Source organism: Marmota flaviventris, chromosome 2 (assembly GCF_047511675.1).
Source record: "Marmota flaviventris isolate mMarFla1 chromosome 2, mMarFla1.hap1, whole genome shotgun sequence".
NCBI classification, from domain to species: Eukaryota; Metazoa; Chordata; class Mammalia; order Rodentia; family Sciuridae; genus Marmota; species Marmota flaviventris.
The window spans coordinates 65,909,928-65,931,383 of NC_092499.1; the positions used below are offsets into that span (position 1 = coordinate 65,909,928).

Sequence of the window (21,456 nt, forward strand, 5' to 3'; positions counted from 1 at the left end):
TCATCAATCCTAGTAGATTGCAAGCCCTCTGAGGCTTAATATGTGTCTCATATCTAATAAGCTTATACTATGTGCAATACAGTCTTCCCCCGCTTATCCACGGTTTTACTTTCTGCAGTTTTGGTTATCTACAGTCAATAAGAAGGGTGTAGTAGAGTATAATAAGATATCTTAAAAGAAACAATTTTTTTCTTCAGATAATTTTTCTTACGGTATATCATCATAATTGTTTTATTTAATCATTATTATGCTATTAATCTCCTACTGTCTAATTTATGAATTAATCTTTATCACAGGTATGTACATACAGGAAAAATCACAGTATTTATAGAGCTTGATATTATCCACAGTTTTGGATATCCACTGTGGGTCTTAGAACATGTCCCCAAGGAGGGACTATTGTGCTACAAATATTTTTCTGAATGAAAATCTTTTTGCCCAAAGAATTACTTTTTTGTGGCGGAGAGCGGGAACTTCTTACTATAAATGTTCTCATTCATAATTTTACACACACAGTTAAATCAATATGGTCTTCTAAGAAATGGTAAACTGGCCATCAAACTTAAAATACATTCAAAGGTAGGAATATCATTTAACAGAGATATGTACATGAGAGGATGAGTTATGGCCATTCGTCTTCCATCAAGCATGTACTTTCCTTTGAAGCAATGAAGAGTTGATTCCCAGCACAACAAAAATAAATGATGAGAAAAATAACAAAATGTTTTTGCTTCAGTATCTCTTCTGGAGATAAATGTTCTCAAGATTTGAAGAACCACAAAGTCGGTAAAATGAACCAAAGGTTAAAGTCAAAGAACCTTAAGGTCTAAATCTATTTATGAAATACATATATTCCTAAGTTAATATGAAGTAGAAGTGCATTTAACAAATTGACTCCTTAGAAAAGTCCCTTTGTGGGGCTGGGGTTGTGGCTCAGTGGTAGAGTGCTCACCTAGCATGCACGAGGCACTGGGTTCGATCCTCAGCACCATATAAATGTAAAATAAAAGATATTGTGTCCACTTAAAACAAAACAAAAATTTTTTTTTAAAAAAAGAAATGTCCCTTTGTTTTTATCCACCTCAAAAAATAGTCCATTATTTTAGACATTTCTTTACTTTGGAATAAACTAAAACCAAGACCACAGCAAATAGCAATACAATATACATACATAGAAATAGGATATATGGCTGGGGGGTTCATCTCAGTGGTAGAGTACATGACTAGTAAATGTAAGGCCCAGGTTCAATTCTAAGAGCCAGAAAAAAAAGGAAGAAAGTAAAGAAGAAACAGGGTGTATGTATACGTAACATATATACAAAAAACATCTAGGGTAATATTTATGATAATGTTAAAACCACACAAACCCATTTTTTTGAAGGAAAAAATCATTAAATAATTTCAAAGAGTTATTATCAAGGCAATATTCTGAAATCACACAAGTTTAAGGTTCCATGTCAAGCTTCCTGCCTATACTCATCAAAATCTTTTCCACACTAAGAGGGAGCCCCAGAAAGACCTATTGATGTTTCTGACTTAATAATCAAGTCCTAAAGCACTTATTTTTCTGTACTACTTACTTTGTGATTAATATGTCCTACCTGGCATTGTCATATATTATTAATTATCTGCATATGAGTACCAACCCCATCTACTAATAGTGGCTCTTCCAGGCCCTGCACAGTGCTGTATATGCTCACATTATAAACTTGGTACCTATTGCATTAAATCTGAATGAGTATTTAAACAATGGGTGGGGAACATAACTATTACTTCAAAGTACTTAATAATCCAAGGAGAGAAATATCTACAAATTCATTAATGACAATAATAAGGAAGTAAAAGTAAACTGATACAAATAATCACTAGCATAGTGAGAGCATTGTTTTTTAATTACTTTACAAACTGAGACTCTGATACACTTTTGTGTTGTCCGCACAGTTGTGTAAAAAAACCCTACATATCTGAATACAGTTTTTTTTAAAAAAAGAAAATAGCCTCATAAAACTTACTAGAAGACTAATTCAATGCCTTACCCCCTCTACCTGAGTTTTGCCTAGAGAATCACTTTTTTTTTTGTTTTCATTTTTTAATTGATGCTCTGTAGTTGTATATAATTGTGGGATTTGTTATCACATATTCATATATGTATACAACATGACAATTTAGCCAATACCACTCTTCAGAATATCCCTTTTACCTTCCTTATTTCCTCTCCCTAGTCCTTTTCCTCTATTGATCTCCATTTGACTTTCATGAGACCCCCACCTTTCTTTTCCTTTTTACTCTCTAGCTTCCACATGAGAGAAAACGTATAACCCTTAATTTTTTAGTTTGGCTAATTTTTCTTAACATTCTCAAGTACCATCCACTTTCCTGCAAATGACATTAATTTCATTTTTCTTTATGGCTGAATAAAACTTCATTCTTCATTGTGTGTGTGGGGGGGAGGGGTTCCATTCTGGCTATTGTGGATGGTGCTGCTGTAAACCTGGGTATGCACATATTCTTAAAGTATGATGACTTCAATTCTTTAGGATAAATGCCAAGAAGCATATAGCTCGGTCACATGGTGGTCCCATGTCTAGACTTTTGAAGAACCTCCATACTGATTTCTATGGTGATTGTTCTAATTTACAATCCCATCAACAGTGTAAAAAGTGTTCCTTTTCAGAAAATCACTTTTAACTCAGCTGTTTTCATCTTGAATTTACCTCCATATTTCAGCAACATGCATAGAAAGAGACCACATGCATATCTTATGTACACACACACACGCCATTTCCTGTGACTTTTTCAATCACAGCTAATATCTGTTGACCATTTTCTATAGAAGACGAGAATTAACTCTCTTATTACCTCTTCCAATAAGTTATATTTCACTTCTTTGTTAAAGTACTAACATATCCCCACATTCTCTGGTAGAAGAATCAATATATTCAAACTAATCGAGTAATCTATCATTTTCTTCTTTGTGTTTGTGTGTGGGATGGCTTTTGGAGCCCTCCATCTTCCTCTCTCTACTGGGATATTTTCCCTTTGCTCAGATCCATTGATCATCCTTCTCCATCTACTCCAAGTTCTAGAAAGCTGATTACAAAGACTTTGTGACCTATATTCTCTTATCTTACAGAGAGAAGTATCCATTACCTATGGGACATACTTACTTACCTATGGGAAGAAAGGAAAAGGTCTCTGGGTTCTTCATTCTTCCAGTTTCCTCCTATGGTCTGGCAAGGGTTAAGTTCCTCTAAGGTCCCATCAAGTCAATCCACTTCTATAGCAATAGCTCTAGGTAAATTATAGTAACTATTCCTCCCTTGTTCCTTCAAAGTTGAGCTTAATAGGTTTCCTGTTGTTGCTAAGCCTAGGCTGGTTCAGGATCCTTTGTTAATTCCTTTATCATCACCTACACCTTTGTGAATAGTCTTTTCATTAAACTCTCTTCCATTACTGCAGTTGATTTTACCACACTATACTGCATGGAATCCGACAGAACCATACTCCAATGTGAAATCCTTCTCTCAATGTTTAGCACTTAGAGCCATCATTTCTTCATCCCAATCCTGGAGAATTCTCCTCACACATCCCTCCTCTTTCTTAATCTAGCCTCCTCTTCTTGAGAGTCCTCCAAGAATTTCCTGATAAAAGGGGTAAATTTTTTTTGAGATGTTTATATACTTAGTAGTAGAGCAGTTAACATCCTTGAGATATTCTTTTGCTTCCTTGCCCCCTACCTGAATTCCTTATCTTTTTTTTTTTTTTTTTGGGGGGGGGTGATACTGGCAGTTGAACCCTGAGTCTTGTACTTGCTAGGCAAGCACTCCACCACTGAGCTATGTCCCTGACTTTTGGCTGTCTTTTTTGTTGTATTCCTCAAGGAAATATTTATAGTGAAATGATTCTTTTCTTCCAACCGGAGTAAAAGAAAAACATGGTTGCAAAAATAGTTATTTTGGTATAAGGTTTTGTGAGTCTGTGTGAGTTATCAATAATGCCCACCCAGTACTGGGAACTATACAGGGAAACAAACATTATGTATTATTGACTCTATAAAACAATTCAATGTTTTGGGAGGGCAATTTTGCCATATCTACCAAATATTTAAAATAAACCATTGCTAGGCTGGACATGACAGCACTTTCCTGTAATCCCAGTGATCTGGGAAGCTGAGGCAGGAGGATCACAAGTTCAAGCCCAGCATCAAAATAAAAAATAAAAACAAATAAAAAGGACTGGGGACATAACTCAGTGGTAAAGTGCCCCTGGGTTCAATCCCTAGTACTTCTCCCAAAGGCTGGGGATATGGGCTGGTGGCAGGGTGCCTAGTGAGGCACTGGGTTGATACCTAGTACTACGAAAAATATACTTAACTTCAGATTCATGATTCTGATTGTACTGATTGTTTTATCATGTCAATAACTCACACAGACCTCAAAGAATCCTAATTACTTAACTCATACAGCTGTTTCTTTGTTCTTGATGTATTCCTTACAGATTTTTTCCTCCCCTCCAATTATTTTTCCCAATACATGTTTCTAAAGTTTCAGACCTCTTTAAAAACATTACAAGACATTCCAACTTCTGATTTACAGCTTACAAGAGGAAAAAATATGCTCCAAAGGTCAACAAATTAGTAGATGATTACCTCTACCTAGATGGTTTATTGGTATGCAAATAAAATGGGGGGGGGCAGGAATGCATTGTCACTGATGAAATACAAAATAACCATTTTAGAGTCATCAAAACAATATTAAAGAATATTAAAATTAAAACTAATAAAGACATAAAGGGGAGGAAAACATGTTGGGATATCTTAAATAACAAGAGATTAGAATAAAAGGTCATATAGACGGTTACTAAACTGTAAATTCTATAATTTAAAAAAAGGGATAACTAAACTACATTTTCATTCAACATTATAAGTACTCACTTGGTACAAAACCCCTGGCACACACACACACACAAAAAGTTCCAAAGGCAATCTTTATCCTTAAGAAACTTAAAATCTAGCATGGACATCAAAAGTAAATAACAACAATCAAAAAAAAAAAAAAAAAAAAAACCAATACAACTGTAATACTGTTTGATAAGTGCTGTACTAGAACTGCAGAAAATGCCCCAAGGGTTACCTTCAAAGGAAGAGCATCCTAAGAGAACTGGCATAAAGATTATAAGGCCTAAGATAGATAGGAAAGGCATCCATTATGCAAAAAGAAAAAAAATTAATACAAACATATTAACATTGGTAAAATTCAATGCTTTATCCAAACATAAGAGTTAATTCACTACAGTAAAATGAAGTGAATTAACATCATTCTAAATGTAAAATGTAGGCTGCGGGTATAGATCAGGGCAGAGCACTTGCCTAGTATGGATGAGGCCTTGGGTTCAATCCCTAGTACCACAAAAAAAGAAAGAAAGAAAAGAAAAATGTGTAATGAAAATTACCTAATGAAAAACAGCCTCTGATAAAAAGCTCATATTGGGCTGGGGATGCAGCACAGTGGTAGAGCTCTTGCTTATCACGTCCAAGGTCTTGAGTTCAAGCCTTAGTATCATTAAAACAAACAAACAAACAAACAAACAAAAAAAAACTCAAAAAGCTCAAGTTTAAACAAACAAATGATAAAACTACAAACTAGAACCAAGCACAAAGTATGTGCCATTCTGATCTGCTTTTCACTATGAATACTTTGGATACCAAATGTGTAGATCTCTCTTCCTTGTACTAACTAATCTCTAATCCTTCAAATAGCAATTGGGTATTCTACAATTCAATTCACTTATGGTACCATCTACCTGCAGTTAGTTTCAGACTCCATAAGCCTTCAAATGCCAACCACAAATCCTGGGCATCTTGTACTTCTAACCATGCAGTTATTAATGGGGGGGTTCCTCCTTTAATGTTCATAATTTACTAGAATGGCTCAGGAACACAGGAAGACACTTTACTTACTGTTACTGGTTTATTATAGAGGAATGGCCATATGGAAGAGATGCACAGGGCAAAGCACAGGAGAATTGGGAGGGGAGAGTGGATTCCATGTATAACACCTTCCTAGCACCTGATATATGTACCAACCCCAACAATCTCTAAACACCACTGTTTAGAGTCTTTTCTGGAAGCTTTCAGTAAAAGACAGTCATACCTTCACAGGTATGACTGATTAAATCATTGGCCATTAGTGACTAAGTACCCTAACCCCTTTTACCTCCCCAGAGGTAAGGGATGGGACTTAAAAGTTCCAATCTCTAATCATTTCTTGATCCTTCTGGCTCCCAACCTGAACTTATCTAGGGGCCCAGGCAAGAAGTATCTCACCTTCTTGCAACAAAAGACACTCTTATCACTCCTATCACTAAAGAAATTCCAAGGGATTTAGAAGTTCCATATTAGGAACAGGGACAAAGATCAAACATATTTCTTACTGCATCACAACCACATTAGACACTGAGATACTAAGATTTAAAAGTTATAGCTCCTATCCTTAAGGAGCTTATTTACAATTTATCTGCTCAAAATTCTTCATTTTAATTCAAGTATATTTTAAACACTAAGTCAAAGATGATTTTCTTCAAAATAATTCTAATCTTATCAAGATGACAATGTTAAACAAAAGTTCCTGAGGCATGCAATAATACTGAGAAAAACAAGGAAGGGCCTGGGGTAAAATAAACTGAATTCTAAACAATAGAACTTTGGGTAAAATACTCTTGAGTCTCAATTTCCTTGTAAAAGGTATAACACTGATAAAGACTTTAAAATGTAGTCAGTAATCTTAAGAAATATACACAGAATATAGCATACTGTTTAACAGAGATGAAGCAAGGGATACAATTCTGGATAAGAATTAGGAGAAAACAAAATGTACTAGGATTTGATCAAAAGAACTAACAATCTTGCTCTAAAATTTAATATAAAAGGATAAGGTATAAAGTATAAAAAGATGAGATTCTTTTTAAGATGCCTACAAAAAAAAACTATTAGTTCCTTTTGTCAACTGCTAAGTATCTATTGATTACCCTTAAGTGAATCATTTTGAAAAACATTTGCAGGTCACTTTTATAGACCATAGATGAATCACCTGGTTCAAAGGATCTGCCTCTATTTCCATGAACTCTGCCTCTGCAACACCACACACACACACACACACACACACACACACACACACACACCTGTGTATGTTTCAGAGGAAGGACCCAAATGACAATCACATTCACAAAATAATCTCATAATACTGGAATCTTTTATTTAATAAGAAACAGTTAAATTTATAGGTTTATTATATATAAAGTGGAGTTCATATAGTTTTTTCAATGGGAGGCCATTTGATTTCTAATACCAAAAGAAGTACTTGTTTAATGCTTAACATTTTCTTCTGGATTTTTGGTCAGGAAATAGATTGTGTCCAGAACATAGTTAAATGAATACAAAACAATAGTTACAGCCCTTGATAAGCTACAAATTAGCTATGAAGAAAGAATATAAAACAATGAATGCATAGTTTTCCAAAGCAATGGCAGGAATATGAAAGGTTCCTACAGGGAACAGGAGTTTGGACAAGTTGAATTTTAAATGAAAAAAATGAACATAGATTCCTGGAGAGTCATTATTCAAGTCTAGATCAGTGGTTTTCATGTTGCAGGATATGACACATTTGTGAGCCATGAAATGGATTTAGTGATTCTCAACCAACTTTTTATTTTATTTTTTAGTTGTAGTTGGACACAACACCTTTATTTTATTTATTTATTTTTAGGTGGTGCTTGAGGATCAAACCCAGGGTCTCACACGTACTAGGCAGGTGCTCTACCACTGAGCCACAACCCCAGCCCTCAACCAACTTTTTAAAAAACAAAGTAGAATATAAAATCAGAATACACTACGTGTAACTAAAGATGTTGTTTCAGAAAACTTTAATGCAAAAACATAAATGAATTGGTTCCCTATGTAAAATATATTTCTTACTGTGGGTCTGGTCAAGCGTTGGAATGCCAAAGTTCTAGGTAAAAGGCATGGCATGAACGAAGCCTGAGAGGAAGAAATGACCAATTATACTCTCCCCTCCGTATCTATGGGTTCCACATCCATGGATTCAACCAACTGTAAATGGAAAATATTTTAAAGAAAAAATTCCATCCGTACTAAACCGATACAGACATCTTTTGTCACTATTTTCTAAACCATACAGTATAACAACTACTTTCACAGCATTTACACAGTATTAGGTATAAAAAATAACCTAGACAAATTAAAGCACATGGGAAGATGTGGAGAGGCTATACACAAATACAGCACCATTTTTACATAAAAAGCAAGCACATTCAGAGATTTGGAATGCTAATCCCCAATGGATACCAAAAGATAACTGTATATGAAAAGAACAAAGAGATTAATTTTGACTGTACGCATAAAGGAGCAATCAAAAAAGATGATAACTTGGTGGGTTACACTTTAGGAACCCAGACTTTAGGCTAAGGCTTCAAAAGCTACCATGGGGGCTGGGGGCAGTGGCACACATCTATAATTCCTAACCACAAAAGAGGCTGAGACAGAAGAATTGCAAATTCAAGGCTAGCCTCTATAATTTAGGGAGACTCTGACTCAGAATAAAAAAGGGCTCAAGGTATAGCCTGGTGGTAGAGTATCCCTAGATTCAATTCCTCTGTACCACAATAAAAAATAAAAAAGGTAACACTAGGCTTCTGAATAGGTTTTAAATTATTTAGCAAAACACATTATCAAGACAAAAATACGTTGCCTGATATCTAAGAAACCTAAATAATCATATGCAATTCACTATGTACTGCTAAACAACAGAAACATGCATGTTTTAGTTTGGGGATGAGGATTTAACCCAGGAGCGCTTTATCACTGATCTACATTCCCAACCATTTATATTTTTTTAATTTTTTGCATCAGGGTCTATGTTGCCCAGGCTGGCCTAGAACTTGCAGTCCTCCTGTCTCAGTTTCCCGAGAAGCTGGGATTACAAGCATGTACCACAGCACCTGGTGAAATCTATACTTTCTTATGTATTTTCAGTTAATCTTGTTTCTACAACCCTTTGAAGATTTTTTTAATTAAATATTTAAATTATTTCTAAATGTTCTGGTTTTGCCTAATTCCTATCAAAATCTACAGGAATGAATTTTATAGAACATAGATTTCTGGGGAGTCGTTATTCAAGTCTAGATCAGTGGTTTTCATGTTGCAGGATATGACACATTTGACAAGCTTATTTTAAAATTTATATGAGCTTAGCCAAAAAAATTCTTGAAAAAGAATAAAACTGGAGAACTCACATTATCTGACTTAAAGACATTAGTAGTTAAGGCTCTACAGTATTGGCAAAAGGACAGACACACAGATCAGTAAAACACAAGAGTTCATAAATACTGATAAAGGCAACAGTTTTTGATTAACAGACAGGGCGATTCAATGAAAAAAAGACAGCCTTTTCAACAACTGGTTATGGAACAAGTGAATAAATTAAATGAAACTCAACTTATACCTCACACTTCATATAAAATTCACTCAAAATGGATGATAAACCTAAATATAAAACTATGGAACATGTAGAAGAAAATATAAAAGAAGCTCTTTATGACCTTGGGTTAAGGGACACAGTCCTTAGATAAAAACCAAAATTGAAATCAATTTAAAAAAATTAACAAAATTCGTCTTCCTCAAAATTTAAACTTCTGTACTTTATATACAGAAAATTATTGTCATTTCCCCTACTGATTTTTTGCCTTAAAGCAGAGGTATGCAAACTAAGTTCAAAGGTCAAATCAGTCAGGTCCTGCTTTTATAAGTACAGCAATAAGAGGAAAAGACATTTCAGTCAAGGACACACCATATATAAAACAATGATCCCATAAGATTATAGTAGAGAGTAAAATTCCTATCATCTAGTGATGTCACATTTCAATATATTACAAGTCTGTGGTGATGCTTGTGTAAACAAAACCAACTGCATATAAAAGTATAACACATAATTTATGTATAGTATTTACTTGATATTGATAATAAGTATCTATTTTATGGTTTTTATACTTACTATACTATACTTTTTATCATTATTTTAGAGTGTAATCCTTCTACTTATAAAACTGAAACAGTATGCTGGGTTAAAACTGACAGCAACCTCATGTATCTCATGTTCTCTGCATCTCTTTACCATCTCAAAAGTGACTTACACCAAGTGACTGACTTATGCCATCTAGATTTGTTTAGGTATACTCCATGATGTTCACACACAAAATCACCTAACTACCTAAGACATTTCTCAGAACATATCTGTCATCAAGTGACGCACAACTGTAAAGTTTTATTGTAACACAATCACATTCATTTGTTTGGCTACCTTTGTACTCTAAAAGCAGAACTGAGTACCTATAACAGAGACAATATGCCCCACAAAGCTTAAAATATTTACAGAAAATATTTCACTACTGTCTTAAATTAGTAAAAGATCTCAAAACTTCAATATTTAGGGTCTTTGAGACAATTATTCAAACAATTATTAAAGAACTATAAAATTACGAGACAAAAGGCCAAAACTGCATGCATTGTTATAATCTTAAGTGATAAGCCCAACTTTACAAAAATGATAAAACACCTTGATTATAAAGTTTCTGAAGCTTTATTCTTCATAATTAAACTGTCTTCTATATTTGAATGATGGGAAAACTTTACAATTCAAAATGTATTTAATAAGAATGCACCCACATTTTTCATGAAGGAGCATACTGAGTACAAAACAAAATAGTCTGGCTTTTTCTTACAGGCACTTTATTTTATACTTCACTTCACACTTTTTGATTTAATATAGTCACTGAAATCCTTCAACTCTGATCAAGTCAAACCTTTATGTGACTAATAAGCTGGGTGTGGTGGCACATGCCTGTAATCCCAGTGGCTCCAGAGGTTGAGACAGGAGGATTTCAAGTTCAGAGCCAGCCTCAGCAATGGAAAGGCGCTAAACAACCCAGTGAAACCCTGTCTTTAAATAAAATACAAACTAGGGCTGGGGATGTGGCTCAGTGATTGAGTGCCCCTGAGTTCAATCCCTGGTACTCAAAAAACAAAACAAACAAACAAAATATACACACACACTTAAGTGACTAATGAAGGGTCTACAGTTGATTTCCTAGTGTAAAGAAGAAACCTGATATTTCCTTTAAACTTCCATAGGTTTTATTCTTAAAAAACCCTCCAAATTAATTCATCTTCATTCAAAATACAATTCAGTACCTTAAAAGACAGTTTGTCATTTTGTACTTGATTTCTAGAGAATTTCAACCTTATCCCATGGGGCAGACTGAATTAAGATTTCTACACTAAAATTTCTGAAATTTTATGTCTCTCACTACAGCCACAATGACCTTTTTTCAGCTCTTCAAATGCACATCTGATCCACCTATGCTTTTGCACAAAACTATTCATTCCATCAAGAAAATGTTCCCCTTAGTAAACTCTTATCCAACTTTCAGATCTCAACTGAAGTTCTTATGAGAAGCTTTTCCTCACATCATCCTAAGTTAGGTCCATTTGTGCTACATTCACATAAAACTCTGTTCCTTTCCTTCAGAGTATGTAATGTACACCTATGCTTTTATTCTGTCTCCCCCCTTTTTTTTATGATCTCAAACCTCCTAGCTCATGGTAAGGGCAGGGAAAGCAAGGCAATCATTAATTTGTTTAAAATGTAACCCACCTTTTCAAGTAAGTAAGCTCTGCCCCTTCTCAGTCTAAGGTCTCTTTTAGGCAGTAATGGTGATGGAAGAATAACAGAGGCAACATGTATGTGGAACTACTTACATATTGATACTTGCTGTACCAAACTTTTGTTGAAATACCTCCTTAAATCCTCAGGTGTGCAAACTCCATTTATTCATTTTATATACCTCAAATTCTTACTCTCAAGGTCTCATCATCTATAAGAAGTGCACTTCCTTTCAAGGCATTTCTTCAGATTCTATGTAACAACTTATTAGACATTATTCTACCTTTAAGTACTTCATGATTTTTTTTTTGAAATTTTTTTTTGTAGTTGCAGGTGGACAGAATGCCTTTATTTTATTTGTTTATTTCTATGTGGTTCTAAGGATCCAACCCAGTGCCTCACACATGCTAGGCAAGCGCTCTGCCACTGAGCTATAGCTCCAGCCCACTTCATGATCTTTTTTTAAAATCTAAATTAGACTTTATATTTTGAGATAATTTCAAATTCACATGTAGTTATAATAAATAATAAAGATCTACATATCCCTTACCAAGTTTCCCCGACACTAATTTTTTTCCCTCCAGTATGGGGATTGAACACAGGGCACTTTACCACTAAACTACATCCCCATCTCCTTTTTATTCTTTGAGGCAGGGCCTCACCAAACTGCAGAGGCTGGCCTCTAACTTGCAATTTCCAGCATCAGCCTCCTGAGTCACTGGAATTACAGGGTGCATCCCCAAGCCTGCTTTACCCCAAAGCTATTAATTTGAAAAACAATAGTACAATGTCACAATCAGGGTGCTGATAGTGATACAGTTAAGATATACTTCCTCCTTTTTACAGTCACACCAACTCCCCTCCCACCTTTAAAACTTCCATAAACCCCTGGCAGCAACTAATCTGTTCAATTTCATAATTTTGCATTTCAAGAATATTATATAAATGGAACCACATAGTAACTTTTGAGATTGACTTTTTTTTCATTCGTATTATCTCTGGAGACTCATCCAGGTTATAGCATGTATCAGTATTTTGTAACTTTTTACTGCAGAGTATTATTTCATGGAATGGATATACAGTTTAACCATTCACCTACTAAAAGATATATGGCTTTTTTATTATAATACTTTGTTGAAATAAACTCTGCACAAGCAATGTTTGATTAAAGTAATACAAATATCATTTTCTTCCTTCACTTAGCAATTGTATTTATGTTTTTATTTACTTATCCCCAAGCCTATTTTATTTCGAGACAGGGTCTCGCTAAGCTGCTGAGGCTGGCCTTAAACTTGATATCCTCCTGTCTCCTAAGTTGCTACCTTGTCTGGCCTTTTAAACAAGAGTCCTCCAAGTCTCCAAACACCAGTATAGATCAAGTCCTACTAACACGTAAAATGTAGGTAACAGTTATTAAATTATCCTGACTCTTCTGTATACTTTAGTTTATAAAAATCTTATATGATTTTTGTTGTTTTGTGGTTTTTGGAGTTGTTTTTGTGGGGCTGTTTGTTTTAATGCTAGGGATCAAACCCAGAGCGTCATGCATGCTAGGCAAGTGCTCTGCCATAGGAGCTATAACCCCAATCCTCCTTCTTCATTTAAGTATTATTGTATATTTGTTTTTATTTATTCATTCTTATACTAGTTGGGATAGAACCCAGGGAAATCTACCACTAAGCTACATTCCCAACCCCTTTTATTTCTCAGTTTGAGTCAGGTTCTCACTAAGTAGGTGAGGTAGGGTCTTGAAATTGCGATTCTGCCTCAGCCATCTGATTATGTTAGTTTTTAAACAAGCAAAATTACTTTTTAAAAAGTAACCTTGGAGTTACTCCCAGAAGCATAAAAGGCTAGCTCAATATTGAAAAATCAGCATAAATAATCATGTTAATAGATTAAAAGAAAAAAAATCTACACCATCTGAATACATGCAGAAAGGTCATTTGACAAAATTCAACTTCAGTATTAAAACAAAAGCAACAAACAAAAACTCTCAGTAAACTGGAGACACACACACAAAAAAACTTTCTTAACCTGGTTATGAGTGTTCACAAAATGATCTACAGCTAACATATATTAAAGATGAAATACTCAATACTTTCCCTTTAAGATAGTGATTAAGATAAGGATGCTCTCTCTCACTTCTTTCAACATCTCACTGAAATCCTTAGCCAGTGGAATAAGCCAAGAAAAACAAATACAAATAAAGAAAACTTCAAATAAAGAAAAGGAAATGAAAGATATACAGACTGAAAAGAAAAAAGGCTTCTCTATTCATATACAACATGATTGTCTACTTAGTGAATCCCAAGAAATCTATAAACAAACAAAAAACTCCATTAGCAACAACAACAAATTCAGGCTACAGGGCATGGGGGCAACACCTATAGTCCCAGCTACATGGGAGACTAAGGCAGAAGGATTATTTGACTCTATCTCAGGTCAGCCTGGTCTCTAAAAAAAGAAAAAAGAGAGAGAGAGAGAGATACAAAGTTAATTTATGCAAATTAATTGATCATCTATATATATCAATGATCAATTTGAAACTAAATTTTTAAAAATTATCCTTTATACAGGCTGGGGATGTGGCTCAAGCGGTAGCGCACTCGCCTGGCATGCGTGCGGCCCGGGTTCGATCCTCAGCACCACAAACAAAACAAAGATGTTGTGTCCACCGAAAAACTAAAAAATAAATATTAAAATTCTCCCCCCCACCTCTCTCTCAAAAAAAAAATATCCTTTATAACAGAACCAATCAAAATACTTAGGTACAGACCTAATAAATTAACTGAAGGATCTATATGTTGAAAACTATAAAACCCTCATGAAAGAAATCAAAGACATAAGTAAATGAAGAGAATACTGTTTTCATAGATTAGAAGACTCAATACTGTTAAAATGTCAGGTTGATTTATCTATCAAACATAATCCCAATCAGAAGCCCAACAGATTTGTGTGTGTGTGTGTGTGTGTGTGTGTGTCTGTGTATCAATAAGGTATTTTAAATATTATATGGAAAGGCCAAGAAACTAAAATAATCACAACAGCTTTGAAAAAGAATTAAGCTGGAGGACTCACCTGATGTCAAGATATGTTTAAGTTCTGATAAGACAGTGTGTTACTGGCAAAAGTATAGATAAACAGATCAATGGAATAGAAGTTGTCCGTATCTTGTGGATTTTAACAGACAAGGGCAATTCAGTGAGAAAGGAGGATGTTTTCAAGAAACCATCAGGTAGCAACAAAAGAAAATAAATAAAAATCTACTTATAGTACTCTCATGTAAAAATTGACTTAAAACAAACATACATCTAAATGTAAAATATGCAAATATAAAATATGTAGAAACAATATAAGAAAAAAATCTCTGTGACCTTGGATAAGGCAAAAAATTCTGAGCTGCAATGGCAAAAGGTAAGATTCATAAAATAAAAAATTGGTGATTTGGGCTTCATCAAAATTTTAAAACTTCAGTACTTCAAAAGACATACTAAGAGGATGAAAAAGTAAACCACAGACTGGGAGAAAATCTTGGCAGGATACTTATTTGACAAAAGACAACAAAGAACTCTCAAAATCTGGCACTGGGGCTGCAGTTCAGTGGTAGAGTGCCTGCTTAGCATGCACAAGGCCTAAGGTTTAATCCTCAGCATCCTGCCCCCCAAAAAAGAACTCTTTAAGAAAACAATCTAAGCTGGGCAAGGTAGAGCAAGCATATAGACCCAGCTCAGGAGTCTCAGGCAGGGGGATCCCTAGAGCCCCAAAGTTCAAGGCCAGCCTGTGCAACAGAGCCAGACCCTATCAATCAATCAATCAACAGAAGATTTGGACACTTCACCAAAGATAAAAGACAGCAAAGAAGCACATGAAAAGCTGCTCAACATGATTAGTCACAAGGGAACTGCAATTAAAGACCACAATGAGATACTATTATATACCTTTTAGAATAGCTAAAATTTAAAAGATTGCCCATACCAAGCTGCTGATGAGAATATAAAGTTACTGGAACTCTCATACATACTAGTGGGAATGCAAAGTGCTTTAAAAAATTTGACAATGTTTTGGGGCTGGGATTGTGGCTCAGCAGAAGAGTGCTCGCCTAGCATGAGCGGGACCAAGTTTGATTCTCAGCACCCCATAAAAATAAAGGCATTGTGTTGTATCCGTCTACACCTAAAAATAAATAAATATATATTTTTTTAAAAAAGTTTGACAATGTTTTCATTTACTATGCTGGTGTAACAAACTAGATGTCTTAAAACAACACAGATTTGAGTCGGGCAAAGTGGTACACACCTGTAATCCTGGCGACTCAGAAGGGTGAAGCAGGAGGACTGCAAGTCCAGGCAAGCCTCAGCAACTTATGGAGGCCCTAAGTAACTTAGTGAGACCCTTTCTCAAAAAAAAAAAAAAAAAAAATTTTAAAGGACTGGGGATGTGGCTCAGTGGTTAAACGCCCCTTGTTCAATTGTCGGGACCAACAAAACAAAACAAAACACCCACAAATTACCAGTTTACAGATCTGTAGGTTTACAGAACACTCTGTATACAAATCTATAGTATTTGGCAGGGCTGCTTTCTTTTCTAGAGGTTCTAAAGATTAATTCTTTTTCTAGTATTTTCCATCTTCTAGAGCTCACCTAAATTCCTTCACTTGGGGCCTCCTCTCCTCTTCAAAGCCAGCAACTCTGCATCTCCCTGACCCTATTTCCATTGTTACAAGTTTTTTCACACTATTCTTTAGCTTTTCTCATTCCTTTTTTTTTTCCTTACATACATGACAATAGTGGAATGCATTACATTCATAATTATCCATTCACAGCACAATTTTTCGTAACTCTATGTATAAAGTATGTTCACGCCAAATTCATTCCCTTTTTTTAATATTTATTTTTTAGTTGTAGTTGGACACAATACCTTTATTTATGTATTTTTATGTGGTGCTGAGGATGGAACCCAGAGCGTGCCTCAAGCTAGGAAGCAGCGTTCTACCACTGAGCCATACCTAACCCCTTCTCATTCCTTTTTAAAAGGCAATTCTGATACTTGGGCCCTCTGGTATTATTGTATTTAGACTAATTAACTACCTTAATTCAATTTTTCAATTTTGCCTTGTAACCAAACGTATTCACAGGTTTTAGTTATTAGAATTTTTTTGGGGAGGGTACCAGGAATGGAACTCAGGGGTGCTTAACCACTGAGCCACATCCTTACCTGCTTTTTATTTTTTATTTTGAGATACGGTCTTGCTAAAGTACTTAAGGCCTCACTAAATTGCTGAAGCTGGCTTTGAACTTGCAATCTTCCTGCCTCAGCCTCCTGAGCCAGCCACTGGGATTACAGGGTGCACCAATGCACATGCAAGAACATCTTTAAAGACTATTATTCTGCCTATCACAGACTAGGTATTTTGTTTTGTTTAACAAAGCTAAGCAACTTTACCCATATGAGCAGCAACCCCACTTTCAGGTATTTACCCAGAAGAAAAGCAGACATGTTCACCAAAAAAAAAAGAAATCAACTCAAATGTCCTTCAATTGGTGAATGGATAAACAAATGATGGTACATCTATATAAAGAAATAGGATACTCAACAATAAAATATAAGGAATGTGTATTTGCTCAACGACATGGCTGAATTTCCAATATATGCAAACAAATGAAAAAAAGCAGAAACAAAAAGCTAAGTATTGTATAATTCTGTTTAAATGATATTCAAGAAAAGAAAATTACAAGGAGAGACAGTCACTGGTTCCCAGGGATAAAAGATAGGGGAAAGTTGACTACAAAAGGGTAACACAAGGAGATTTTAGGAGATGGAACTGTTCTGTATCTTGCTGGTAGTATGCATAAAAAACTCTTTTTTAAAGAAAGGAAGCATATATAATTTCTTATTCAAATGGGCAGAAATTTTAAAAATCTGACAATGCCATTTGTAGGCAAGAATGAGAAACCACTACTGGTAGGAATGAAAATCATTACACCTTTAGAGGGTAATATGGCTGTAACTAGTAAAGCTGGAAATGAATATCAACCTATTATCAGCAATTCCCCTTTACAAATGTCATGAATTTCCACCACACATGTGCTCAGAGACATGCACAAGAATATTCATTTAACATTGTTTGAAATATTGAAAAAAGGAAAAGGAAGCCAGCATGGTGGCATGCACCAGTAATCACAGCTACTCTGGAGGCTGAGGCAAGAGAATCTCAAGTTAGAGGCCAACCTCAGCAACTTAGGGAGACCCTGTCTCAATGTACTGTACCTCTGGGTTCAATCCCCGGTACTCCACTTAAAAAAAAAAAAAAAAAAGTGGGGGGATGCATAAGGGAAAGAACTGACCCTACCAACCACTTATATGATTTGGAGACGGTAATATATTAATTTATTTAAGATTAAGTAAGGAGACACTGAACTTGGAATGGAGACAATCATTTCAGCATCTATTTCCAAGTCCATCACTAGTTAGCACTCAAACTATAGGCTATTTCTACAAACCTTTCTTTTTCCTGGAAAATGAAGATAAACTCTATAACCACAGCAACTGCTTCCAACTCAATACTTCTGTGATTCAATAAGTATATAATAAAAAATTATGTTCTAAATCACATGTTAAGATACTCTTTTTTCCAAACACACTAAAATCAGAAAAAAAATCACAGAGAAATAGGACATCTTAGTTAGTGTACTGAGATATAAACAGACCAAATTTCTTGGTATATCTGTGAAGAGATTTTTAATAAAGATAATTCAGGAAGGTCATATAAATAGCTAAACCACTGTACTAACCTGAGTCACCCTTATGTAGAATTTATATAACCTCTCTTATTTTAACATTCTAAAATGAGTTAATATTATTGAGCCCCCCCCTTGTCAGGTCTGTCTTAGCCAAGACATCCAAGTAAGTCATACATGGTAAGATTCACTCAACTGTTTTAAAACAACGATAAAATAATGCTTTTCATATTTTTACCTATTTCATACATAAAACGCTTACATTTTGATAATTTCAGTATGCCACAATAGTTTAGACAGGCTTTTAAAACCGTAATATGTTATGTTCACAGGAATCTCGTAAAAAAAAAATAGTAGTTCATATTCAAGAAAGCTTATTTAATAATTTTCATTACCGTCAATATTTACACTTCAAAGACACCAATAACCAACACGTCATTTGTTCCTATGCAGAATTTAATAGGTTATTAATGTCTGGTATAATTCAAAAGGGTAATTAGGGTACGATTATTAAAACATGACATTGCTTTTTTAAAATTAGAAATATCAACACTTTCCATCTTGTAGGTCAAATCAATACTTGAATCAATTTTTGTTATACAGACTTTCTAAATCAAAATCCTTAGACTTGTAAAGGAGAAACGGGACAAACTCACACTATATCGTACTTCATAAAGGGCCTGGAAAAATCTTTCGACCGAAACCTAAATTCCACACGCATTACTGTGTCAATCAACTAAACAGAAGATGAGTTATCATTAGGAAGTTACATAATTTACAACAGAGATCGTCTAAAGCGTCTTTCAATGAAAATAGATTACAATTTACAGGCTTCCAAGTCTAATTTACAATCTCAGAGCAAATTACCAGAAAACATTAACGAAATTAGGTTTTCCTTTCAAAGCGGGCACAAGGAAGCAGGAACTGTTTATCTGTTTAAAGAACGCAAGGAGTAGCAGAATACCAGGAGCTGACTCAGTCAGCTGGCTACATTCCGTCTTCTAAAGGAAAGTGTTTCCCCCGCCGATTTCCCGACCGGCCAGAAAGGCGTCCCCAGTGTCGCCAACTCCCGGCCCAGGCTCAGCAGGCAGACTACTCAAAGCCGCGCGACCCACAACTCAGCTGGGGCGGGCTGGAGCCGGCGCCAAGGTGCGTCCCTGGCCAAGGCACAGGGAGCGGGCACCGCGCAGGCAGCGTTCCTTTGAGGGACAAAGGTTGGACTCGCACCCGCCGCAGCTACCGATCCCACTGCCAGGGGCTGCCGGCCCGGCAGCCTGGGGGTCCAGCCCCCGCCCGAGCGCGGCGTGTGGGGGAGGGAACGAGGGGACCAGCCCTGCCGCCCCTCCCCCGCCGCGCTCCCGCGGACCTGTTGATTAAGATCTCCACAACCCAGCTGCCACCGGTCCGCCTCTTACCTCCGCGCTACGGCGCCGCCAACCTTCGCGCCCCAGCTGCTCCTAAGCACTGCAAAAGCCACAGCCCTCCGGTGGCCCTCAAAATACCGGATAAAGACTCCAGAAACTCGATTCCCCACCTCAGGATCTTTAGTCTCCACCCCCTCCCCACCGCCAGCCTCCTCCGTCGCGGCCGTCGCCGCCAGCAACTCCAACTCGAGACCGCGCGAGACCGGCCCCCGCGGCCGCCGCGAGACCGCGCACGCGCCCCCGGGACTCTGGCGCAGCGGACGCGCCTATCCCAGTCCCTCCCCGGCGCGTCCCGCCCACTGTCAGGCTGAGAGGCTGGCGCGGTTCGCCCAATCCCGAGCCGGCGCGAAGAGAGTGCCCACTCATTGGTCTGCTCTGTAGCTCTGTGCGGTCGGTCGCGCGCACTCGCGCGCCTCTAACTATAAAATGCGAACCTTGTCGCGCTCTCAGGAATTGGGAGGCCGCTTCGGGTTGAACCCTCGGGTAGGTTTTGTGAGGACCTGTTATATCTCTGAGCCAGAGTCGCGAACGGCTAACGCTCTACAGCCCTGTGGCGCTGTGGCCCTCTGTCCCTGGATGACAGTCATCTCCCAAGAAAAATCCGATTCCCCTTGAGCCGGCTTCTCACATCCTGTCAGGCACGTCGCAGAATCTTAACACTTGCTTAAAAAAAAAAAAAAAAAAAAAAAGACACAAACACCTGGATGTGTGTAATGTCCCACGGAAGAATTCCCTGCTTCCACATGCGACTACGAAAAGCTATTTAGCTGGGACAGAGTTCTGCAAACCAGAAAGGAAAGATGCCAAGGGCCACAGCTGTTTCACAAAAACTCTCTGGAGTGGATTTAGTTACTTAGGCCAGAGCGTGCCCATGCCGCCCTCTGAATAGGGCGGGACTCGGGAAGGTGCTGTGAAAGCGAGTCCGGGGGAAACGGAATTCAGAAAGGACTGAAATGGGGTCTAAGGAGAAATACTGTTCCAGAATATTTGCTTTAGCACTGATTTTGTTGTTGAGATGAGGGCTCACTGTGTGCCCAGGTTGGTCTCAAACTTCTGGGTTCAAGTGATCCTCCCACTCTGTCTCCCTAGTAGCTGAGACCACAGGCACATGCCAGCCTTGGCCAGCTTGCCTCACCACTTCTTAAAGCCTCCGGCTTGCTTTAGCTCTTCTAATATCATAAAGTGTGTTTTGATCGTAAGCAAGAACTCTACAAAGCTTCTTATCCGACTTTGAACAGTTCTAATATTTGCTAATCAAACTTCTATTAAGCCCAAATCTGCCTATTCAGATTAATTCCACATTCCTAAAGGGTCACACCGTACGTAGATTATCCTCACTCAAAGTCTTCTGATATTCAGTTATTGTCTTTCCTCATTTCTTCTTACCGTTTTCTTTATTGTCATTTCCAATGTCCCCAGGTCCTTCCCACACACATTCTTGCCCTTAACTCTCCTATGGACACCTGTGGGTTGTTAGTGTTCTAGTGAACTGTGATGCTCTGACTTTAGCAAACTATCAATCCAAGTAGTCAAGATCTTTTAGAGTCCTACCTTTTG

At 36.8% G+C, this 21,456-nt stretch overlaps 1 protein-coding gene across 3 annotated transcripts in view; it reads right to left on the bottom strand.

The window, feature by feature from the left end:
* The window catches only part of Pals1 (protein associated with LIN7 1, MAGUK p55 family member), a 91,457-nt gene extending 71,380 nt beyond the window's left edge, over window positions 1-20,077 (bottom strand). For 2 of the 3 annotated variants that reach the window (XM_071607950.1, XM_027929499.3), the window contains exon 1: window positions 19,891-20,077. The gene's annotated coding sequence lies outside the window, so the exon portion shown is untranslated. The remainder of the gene's footprint in view (window positions 1-19,890) is intronic. The other variant, XM_071607951.1, reaches the window with a different exon arrangement.
* Between the last annotated feature and the right edge of the window lie 1,379 nt (window positions 20,078-21,456).